Source organism: Caloenas nicobarica, chromosome 4 (assembly GCF_036013445.1).
Source record: "Caloenas nicobarica isolate bCalNic1 chromosome 4, bCalNic1.hap1, whole genome shotgun sequence".
Taxonomy (NCBI): domain Eukaryota; kingdom Metazoa; phylum Chordata; class Aves; order Columbiformes; family Columbidae; genus Caloenas; species Caloenas nicobarica.
The window spans coordinates 4,310,087-4,320,971 of record NC_088248.1 but is presented as its reverse complement, the minus strand read 5'-3'; positions in this window follow the sequence as shown (position 1 = coordinate 4,320,971).

Genomic DNA, 10,885 nt, shown 5'->3' with positions numbered 1-10,885 from the left:
CCTAGTCACAACCCTAGGATCCTCATTCCTATGTACTACTTGCTGGTTTTCCAAATTTTCCCCTAGATAAATAGACAGTGACTGGTGGAGATAAAGTGGACCAGGTATATTAAATAACTGTATTTGGAAGAAACTGGATTTAGGATCCATTTGAGGACTGATGAGCTGACTATATCTCACTGATGGTGGAGAAACAAGATCCAGTAAAAACTGGGAAGAGGAATGAACTAGCAAAACATTTTTCACCATTTATTTTTTCACCTTATTGCATGTCCGTCCTGCCAAGCCAGGGGTCTTTGTAGTTTGTCCCTTTTGTCCCCCGTAAGTATGTACGGTGCTTTCTCTCCTTTTCCGCTCCTGCCCACAGCTATTACCCATAAAAAGGTCAAATGAGTTAAATTTTAATCTGCTGCTGCTGACTCTGAGCCCTGTCATATTGCTTGGATTCATGGCTTGTTTCCCAAAAATAACACACAGTACTCCTTGGAGAGGAGGTTCAAGAAGTAACTAATGCCCAGGTTTATTAGGAAGTGTGTTTGTGAGCTTTAGTTTTTTCCACAACCCTTGACTAGCATTTGTTTGGTCTTAATTTTATTTTTTACAAATGTACCCTGTGAGTAAAATTTGTGACTTAATTTGAAATTGCATTATGTTTTGTCATTGCCAGTCCATTCCTCCACTTCTCCCGCTTCTGTGTTTCTGATAGATTTATGGAGGAAAAAAAGGCTTTTGCAATGAGGATTTCACTCATCTCTGTTTATTCGCTGCTAACAAACATAATAACCACTCTCTTCTCCTAGAAGATGTCTGGTTTATTTAATGGATGCTGTCATCAATATAATTTCATAACTTATTTTAATTCCCCTCATGTATTTCCAGCATGTAGTTACTGTAAGCCTGGGAAATACTCCCTTAATAGTTTCCATGATTGAAAAGTTGATTTATTTATCACCACACTCAAGTTCTACAGAAATTAACATTTCTCTGGTTTTTTCCTTTTTGCTACTGAAGTCAGAGAAACATACTTATTTTTTTAAAAAAAGAGGTAAAAAAAGGACAGAGAGCCAGCCAGGGCTCCACGATGAACTAGGCCACTTAGAACAGGTTTGTTCGAGAGGCTTGTGAAAAAATGTTCAGGTAGGAGCCTTGAATTGACTTTATTTTCCTGTTGGCTACAGTGCTTTCCAGACTAAAAGCTGTTTTCTTTTATTGAAATTGAAAAGTGCCAAACATTGAACTTGCTTTGTAAGACATACATCAAGAGAGAAAATATTTCGGTATAACGACATGACCTGACGTTTTAAAGCAGATAATAAATGACACCTTGTCAATGCCACCAATTTATTATTCCCTCTCTTGTACCTCTGTGTCGCAGTGGGATACCACATTCTTTTTAATCATGGGCCTGCGTTAAACAAATTTTTACCAGAAAAGAATATAAAATGCCCCTAGTTGTTTCCCACTCCCCAACCTCCCAGCTGTCCCACTGTAATGTATAAAGACAAAGGCTGTGTTAAATTTTTCATTATTTTATTCAATTTCTGGTGCAATTACATGAGGCTCTTCCATCACTAACATGAATGTATATGCTATAATGTCAGCTGCTGCACATTAATCAGGCTTTTTTTTAATTCAGTGGACACTGGTGCTAAATCATCTCACTGAAAAAAGTGGGACAAGAAAGAGGTGCAAATGAATAAGGAGGAAACTCCTTTTTGTGCAATTACAGGAGGACGTAATTAGAGTCAGTGGCCTTCCAATCAAGCCTCCAAAGACCTGGCAATGCACCAAGTTGTTTTACATCTTTCATTTTCACCTAATTAAAAAAAGATGATACACTTCTTCCCATGGCTTCCCTTTTCACTCCTTCTTCTACGCCTGCATCAACCACTTGAACTTTGGTTGGGATGCTGGTCTTGTTTAATTCTTGTAATGAATACGCCAGTGAGATGAAAATGTTTGGTGTTATTAAGGTTGATTTCTGGAAATGTGACAGAAAAAGGTCTTCTGCAGGGATGCATATGTCTCTCATTGGAGTTTGCAGTGTTATCTTGGTTACTATGCAATTTTATGGGCAAATGAGAGTTATGCTTTCAGATGGGAAATATATGATAGCTTCTAAATTTGATATTTCATTTATTTCGTTGAACAGGGAGAATATAATACTCCATGTGACTTCTGCCTGTAGGAGCCCTGGTCTCAAATTCAGGTCAGAGTTTACGATTATACTCATGTTTAGTGCTGATAGGTGAAAGCACCCCAGAAGCTGGAGAACAGGGGCATTTTCCTGGGTCTTCAGAGTCAGAACTAGAAGTGCCTTACGTGGAAGAAACCAAAAGGTTCAAGAGCGCAGAGTCATACTGGGTTGTGCAAAACTTGCAAAACATGCAAAGCCTGGTATCACAAGAGGTAACCATGTTTTCTCAGGTTTTGGTATGTCTGCTGAGCTTGAACAACTCCGTAGCTTCAGGAATGTAAGTGGATTTCGTATGACTTGGTGAGGGTGGTTGTTTACATAGACATTGTCTTGTCTTTCGCCTTTGATGGTCCATGGATTAAAATTAATTTTAGAGTTACGTTTGTGGTAGTTAGGAAATCTATGTGCAGCATCTTCTCAAATAATCCTTTAAACACAGCATTGTACCAAATTTCAGGACTAGTTTTCTTGTGGTTTTGCCTCTCCCCACTCCTTGATATTAATTTAGCATTAAGTCTGTGATAGGAAGGAATACAGTTGCATTGCATAATGTATGGATCTCATAATTGTTGGATGCACACTTGAAACCTTTTCCATAATAACTGGAAAAAATCATGTGGGTGTGACATACAGTGGAAAATAAGTGGGGAGACTTGATCTGTTTTTCAGCCTTTGAAGTACTTGTGTTTATGTTTTTTACTTTTTGAAATACCCAAGGAAGCCTCTAGTCAAAGTGTTATTAAAGCCAACAGACACTTGATTTCACTGAAACCAATACTAGATTTTTAACAAACAAGACCATTTGGACTTTCATGTTTAAGTAGCGGAGTTTTATTCTTTTTTTATGGATCAGACACTTTCTGTGGTTAAAAGTATCATGGCTTTTAAATTGCAGTTTATGATCTCTGTTATTTCTTCCATATAATGCAAACACCTTAACTGTCACAGTTAATACAGATGTTTTAAATTTATGGTGTATTTGATTTCAATCAGCTATGTCAGACAACAGTTCTGTATTATGTTGCAGCATAAATAAGTATATGTGCTATATGGTAGTTTCTATTTAGACTACAAATTATAGGTATGCATTTAAAATAAAAACTAAAATCAAGCGATGGGAATGAAATGCAGAGTTATGAATATATATATATCTAGCTAAAGATGAAATCCAGGGTTATTTACTCCAGGGTAGCTTTTACCTCTGGGATGGCATGGCCTATTTTCACCAGAGTTTTAAAGACCTTCTTAGAGTGTTTCTTTGTTATCTTGTCTTGATGATGACATGCAGTGGCAGCATATCACAACAGAGGTAACTGCAAACCTCCTGCAAGCTTGTTGCAACACCCAAGTTACGACATATGAGAGCTTCTTAGAGCATGTAAGAAGCTGCCAGGACATAACTATACATTTTTAAGTGGTGGTTAAAGTTCCTGTGGGGTTTTGCTGGCTGTCCCCAGGCTCACAGAGACAGGAATGGGGCAGTTCGGGCTGAGCGCAAGAAGCAGCTCAAAGCAGGGATTTACAATGACCTTCTCAAAGCAATACCCATTTTTTTTTTCCTGTTGTCAACTGTATAGCAACTATGTGTTTTTATCTTTTAGTATTATCTTGGTAATGTAAAAACAAGAGTACATGTTCCTTAATACCCTTCCCTTAAAACCCGCTTCTGTGGTATGTGAGTAGACAGGTACACACGTATGCATGTACAAACATGAACCTACTATAAAAATTTCTAGTTGAGATCCCCACCAGCTTAAAAGTATTGAAGCCACCACATTGTCAATGTATTAGAAATTATCTTGGAGTATGTGAACTAAGACAACTGCTGTGACTCCACATTGGTTTTCTTTTTTATTCAGAGAAGCAAACTGAATTTTTCTTCACTGGTACCTCCAGGCATGGTTCCTAGAACATTCTGTGAATTAAGCATCATTGCAAGAGGGCATTTTTTTCTGACTTCTTCTGAAATGGATGGTATTTTTGAAGGACAAAATAAAATGTGTGACTCAGATTTCACACTGCTTTTGTATATCATCTCCCCATCCATGCTGTAGCCTGCTGTCATGCAGGCTTGCATCACTTGGAGTTCTTGTCCTGCATTGTAAAAGAACATTTTGTGGGAGACCAAAGGGGATATTAGTTTCCAATTCTTCTTTAAAATTAAGGCTGTTTTGGCTCAGGTTCTGTTCAAACATCTTTTGATATATTTTGTTCCAAGTGCATCCCATTTCAATACGCAATTTAAGTTACTCCCCAAAACCTCCTGCTGTGTGTAGTGGGAGGTATATGGAGTGAAAGGGTTAAAAGACTCTATGATGCAAAAATAACACAAAGATAGATATAAAAAAGAATGAATTGTTTTAGAAAGAAATAATGTTTCTCTAACCCTACTATCCTTAGTGTATTAGGGAGCAATATCTATGATACAGATGTAATATGGTATATGAGTTTCCACATTTGGCTAAGCCTTCCACGCAAGTCAATGTCCCTACCGCAGCTTAGCCTGGCTGCTAAGGGTAAGAGTGACTGAAATAAAGAACTTTGTCTTCTTTCTGAGTACCAGCTTTTCGGCAGCCTCAGTATGAGAGCTGTCAGACATGTATGCAGTTTGAGGCTTCTCATCACACAACTGCAATGAACAGATTAGATGAGATTCAGGAGAGGACGGCTAAAATGCAGATTAACATGCAGTTTTGGCTGGTATAACAGACAAATACGGTTACAGTCCACTGTGGTGGGAGTGAAAGAAGAGCAGTGGGAAATACAGTGCAAACTTAACATAGTGTGTGCAGCATTTTGTAGTAATAAAATTTTTATACACTATGTCAAAGAGAGAGCTTTTCTGTCTTCAGTAGGCTTTAACTCAAGCATTATTTAATCAAAAGTAGGTAAGATGCATATCCCTGTAACATAAGTACCTTTACTAAAAAGCATAAGGAGGACTTGTTTAATAATGGTGGCAGAATTAGGAGTAGAAGCTTCGAGAAAATAAAGGGAAAGGAGAAAGATTATTTTTTTTTAATAATTGTTAAAACTGAATGGCAATTAAAACTCGAAGTTGTTACTAACAGAAGACAATTTCCTGAAGACAGTGACCTTCAGACAAGATACCATGATCTAATTGGCACTGGTGTCAATTCAGGATCATTTTGCTGAAGCCCAGAGTTATCCTGACTGGTAACAGGAGGAAAATTCTGTCCTCGGGAGATTCATTCTGCAGAATAGCTGGGAAAGTAAAATCAGCAGCATAGTGAGAACTCAGCATTTTTGTTACGGGAATCTTCTAAAACAACAAAGGTAAAATCCTGTTGATCGTAGCACTATGTAGATATCAGGGTGGAATACAAAAATTTGAACTGACTTCAGAGCCACGGTTTTGATGTCGTCTCAAACCTTGTCTTTTCTGTGAACTGTGCATATAGTCTGTTTAACAATCCCACTTGGTGCTTGAATGTCTTCTCGTTCAGTCCTTATCAACTTCCAACAACATTACATGAGGCTTTATCAAGTTCCCCAAAGAGTTGTCGCTGGAAATCTTTGCAGACCTACAGCTTCCAATTTGTCTGTGTTTGGTATCCTCTTAAAAGAAATCTAGTTTCTGCTACAGCAGCATAGTCCCCTTACAAAAGCAGTCAAAACTTCCTGAAGATAGGCTGAAACCAATGATTACAGCAGAAAAAAAAGTCAGTCGTGTTTGTATGATTAATAGCACCATGTTAAATACAGTAACCTAGAAAGGGAAATTGAGAAGATGTGATAACTTGAGTATTACAAGCAGCACATCAAAACCTTGAAGTCCAGAGAGGGTACATTCAGGGACCCATTTTCTCCTGTCGGGGCTGTAGATACTGTAATTTTTTCTTGTCAACTTTGGTGGCATTTATACTGGTATAAAAGCATGTGAGGGAAAAATTCAGTGTCTGGTGTCCAGAGATTAACGGGAAAATACTACAGCAGTCTCCTGTGCCGTTTCTGAATGCAGGTCTAGCATGTGGAGTGCTCCAGATATCTCCCACTGAGCTCACACACACAGCCTGGGAGAGTGGGAGGTCACCCTTTCCGCAAAGCCTCTTACCGAGGGGATCTTGTTAATCCGTATAGCCTGGTTCAAACTAATTAGGATGGATATGGACACTGTAAGGAGAAAAACAGACTTCCTGTCTTTGAGAAATCCCCAGGGCCGCAGGAGTGCAGCGATAGCTGCGCAATTGCTGATTCCCAGGAAGGATCCACAACAGGCTGGACACAGTGTTGTTTCCCGCGCCTTCTGGCACACCCGATGAAAATTAATGGCTCTCAACTTTTTTTTTTTTAAGGTGAACTGCAAGAGCGAAGCAAAAATTAAACCTGGCCAAGCACCAGTTTCTGTGTTGCGTTCTTCCTCTAGAAAGGCAACGTGGGACAGTCAGATGAGAAGGACAAGATAAACCCCTTATTTGAATTTTTTTTTTAATGCCTATGGACCCTTCTCTCGGGTCTCTTTGCTTCCCTGACAGGTCATCATTCAACAATATAAATACTGTTTTGGGGTTGGTTGGTTTGTTTGTTTTTAATTGCAGTGAGTGTAACTCTAGTCTTTATTTTTTTAATATATAAACTTTTATTTTTATTTTTTTCACTTAGGAAGAGGAAAGAAAGCACACCACTTTATCTCACCAGTCCTTGCTCTGAATTCTGAGACTGGCAGGGTTTGACCCAATGTCTTCAAAAAGAAAGGATAATTCTATGAAACTTGCATAATTCTCTGAGGAGAGACTTGTTTTCTAGAGTTTCTGAGTTCTCATTAGCCAGTTCTTGATGATGTGGCCTCAGAAAGAAAACAACAAAAAAATCTAATTCCCTAAAGCCACACCCTACCCCCAATATACAAAAATGTAGAGAATACCTGTACTCTCTAGATCCTTCTAAGCATGGATCTGCAGGGCAAAATACACAGGGTTTGTGTCCTTGTTTGTGGTGTTTGTTGGGTTTGTTTGTTCAGAGGGAACCTCCCGTGTTCCAGTTTGTTCCCACTGCCGCTTGCCGTGTCAGTTCAAGAGGATGTAACAGCTTGTAGTGAAGCAAGTACATGAAAGCTAATTGATGTATTGTGTTCTAGCAACAAACAGAAGTATGTAGCACAAGACAGTCCCTGGCAAAACCTTTGGTTCATCTCAGGGAGACAGATGTGAGCCTGGCAGTCCACGCTGAAACATCGTCAGTGCTCTCAGCCACTTGAGGATGCAGAGTTTGGCACTGGCGATGTCTTTCATTCCAAAGATGTGAAATATTACCTTCAGTCAACTCAAAAGGCATTTTTCTTCCAGAATTTAGCTTTCAAACCCACAAATCTCAGCAGCAAGTACCGCACAGGTCTTAAGACTGAGCAGTTGGTAGGACTTGTTGCTTTTAATTCACTTTTAACCATTGCTGCACTGCTGCTCTTTAAATCGCTGCTCCAGCTACCTAACGTCCCAGCTCAGCATGACCAGGTGTTGGGGGTTGTTTTCCTTTTTCAAATTCTTTTAACTTTTTTTTTTTTTTTTCATTTTTGCTTTTTTCTTTCAGCCCCGGTTCATGTCATGGCTGTGTTACAGAGGGCATGTTCTAGCACTAGCCCCGGTGATGTTCTGGCTGTGTCACAAGGGGTTGGTGACATAGTTGGCCCAGATGTGGGACGGACAGGCTTGGCCCGAGGCTGGTAGAGTCCTGTGCAGGGAGGCAGGGGCAGCTCATGGTCATGGAGCTTCTGCTGGTTCTTGTTTCTCCTGGTCTTGACAGCCTCAGCTCTGGACAAGGACATGACCAGATCATACTCCTGTCCTCACCCTCTTCCACCACTCAGCCAGAGACAAAAGGATAAGAAAACACATGTAGCCTCAGAGCGTTCAGAGCTGTGAGCAAAGGAAGCTCCACACCACCCACGTTCTCTGTAGCCTGTCAGAGTCTCATAAAACAAACGAAAAAAAGCTCAACTGGAAAAAGAATGGTGTGTAACTCAAATGAAATGGATATTTTTAAGTTTTTCACCTTTATGCAAAGGGTGGCCTGACTTTCCAAGAGTGTACAGGAGTATGTATTAAATATTCTGGAGTATATATTAAATATTCAGGGTGGCTCAGCACTTTTCTGAAGATCAGGGCCTTTTTGCTGTGCTGCTGCTGAGAAACATAATTTCACTAGTCACCTTTGGAAATCTTGGTCAAAGCCTGAAGAAATTTTTAAAACTGTTATAATCAGAAATTTATTTTCTTCTTTTATAGTTTTGTCCTTTCTTACTTCAGCATTTCCCTTAAGAAGGACTTCAAAGAACATGAGGAAAGCTGCGTGGGGGATCATGCGATCACCACTGCAGGTTACAGGTATAAAGAACCTGACTAGTTTTGCAGAAAGAGCGTTTTACATGTCCAAAGCAGCACATGTTGTCTAACAAAAGCTTCAGTGGAAGAATATTAGATGCATGCATTTTAAATATAGATGAGAATGTAGAAAATGCGACTTGATATGAGATTTTTCTTCAAAATCTTGCAAGTAATTGTTCCGTGTTTTACATAAGCAAATTCTTAAATATTATGCAAAATGCCACTGCTCTTCACAGCTGAAGTGTTGATGAAAAGCAAACACAACAGCGCAATTTGAAGTCTGAAGTGCAAACAGATGTCGCTTTTGAATGAACTGCCATTGCTTAACCACTGGCTGTAGTTATTGCCATCTAAAGAGGAAGACGAAGCAACTTTGCATGCTGTGGATGCTGGCTGTCAATTTGGAGCATAAATGTAGCTCTTCTTTTAAAAGGCAGTGGCTATAAATGCAATGGGTGGGCTCAATTTGTAAATGCAATTTGGCTGCAAGTTGCCTTTGGGAACCACTTTGGTGTTTTGTTTTTTTTTTTTTCCTTAGCTAAGGAGGCTATACCAACTCCCCATGTTAAAAATGGAAAACATAAGGTGGGATAGATACTTTAACCCAGCTCACTGTTGTACTGCGATTTCCTGATCAAAATGCCCCAGAAACACATTTCTTGCCCTCGTACTTGTTTCTTTATTGTCAAGTGGAGCACTGTGCTTGCAGAGCTATCGTACGTGACTACAGCTGGGCAGTTTGGCAATGGGACAAGCCCTAATTCAGAGGGTGTAGAAGAGCACGGTGAGAAGATGGAGTGGCTTGGGTGCTGTTGAAATGCCAAAATCTTTGCTTAGAATAATTGCTTACTGAAGATTATTACAGGCATATCTAAAACTCTAAATTATGCCAAGATTTGGGAGTTCTCAGAGATGGCTTTAAGCTGACTTTGCCCTTATTTTACTGCCCTTCCGCTCTGTCAGCAGATCTTGGATGCAACCAGTCATCTGACCTAAAGTACTTATTTGTAATTAGATGTCAAAAATAAAGTGGTAACAGCAGTCTAATTCCAGTGGGTCTGTCTACCTGAAATGCAAATCTCTCTCCATTTGAGTAATTAAGCTATGAAATTTAAAATGCTCAAAGCCTTTGATGTTTTGAAGTAATTAGCAATATGGGGAAAGATAGTGCTTACCAACAGCTGATTTGTAATAAAACCAATGTGTTTGATTTTCTATTATTAACTAAATTGTATTAATCATTATTTACCAGTGTTTTGCCAGCTGCCAGCATTTGTAGAAATGTTTGTATAGCCCAAATGCACTGCAAAGATGAGCACAAAATGTTGGAGTCATTAATTACTGCTTACATGACTGTAGCATGTAGGAATTGATCCTCATGCAACAGAGCCCTATCGTGCAAGGAGCTGTCAAAGCAAAACAAAATCATTTCAAATTTGATAGCAGGCAATACTGGATAACGAACAAACCAAATATTTGGTAAAGAATTTCAAACATCAAATCTTCTGTTGTTTGTATTTTTATAGGATTGCGGTAAAATGCTGCCTGTTCTGAATCATATGAAGACGTGTACCCTTGGTGACTGTAAGGTACTTTGCAAGCTGTTATTTATTGTATTCTTGGATCGGTGCACAAAGAACGTGGAGAGAACAGGCTGGTTTCCTTCGCTGGACACCGAAGTGGTAGGTAGGGTCTCCTGGACACTGGGCACAGAGAAAGGGAGCAGAGGTGGTGGGTCAGGAGAGAGAATGCGTCCAGGTTTGGGGGAGTCATAGCAGGTAGCAAACGGGGTACAGGAGAGGATTGACCCAGCTGCAGGATTGCATTCCATGTTGGGATTTTTACATTTAAATGCTTTGCATTAGAAAATGTGCATTTGTCCAGCCTGGGTGGTTTCTTCATTGAGTTTTGTCAGCTGCCTCTGGCAAGGTGAGCGCCTGTGAGCAGCTGTGTTCACTGGGAAATATTGAGCCCTCTTCCTTTCTTTAGCTTACTGAAATGCGAACTCCTGCCCCTACAACTCTGATGTATGTTCCAGCATTAGACTTTGAAAGATGTTTCTTCATACCAGCTGGCCTGCTGTGCTTAATGCTCATAGCTCTCATGTGGGGGCATGGGAACTGCTGCTTTAACCTCAGGCTTGACACAATTTCATCTGGAGAGCTTCTACAGGCTCATCTGGAAAGCTGACTGGCCTGGGAGCATACATTTCCTACTTTCATTTCCCTCCATTTAAAGTATTTGTTGCTGGTGGCAGTAGGAATAATTTATTCTGTTGGTTGTCTTTTTATTATTCTGATTATTTTATAAACAGCTTTTAATGATCACAGGCCATTAGCAGTCTGCA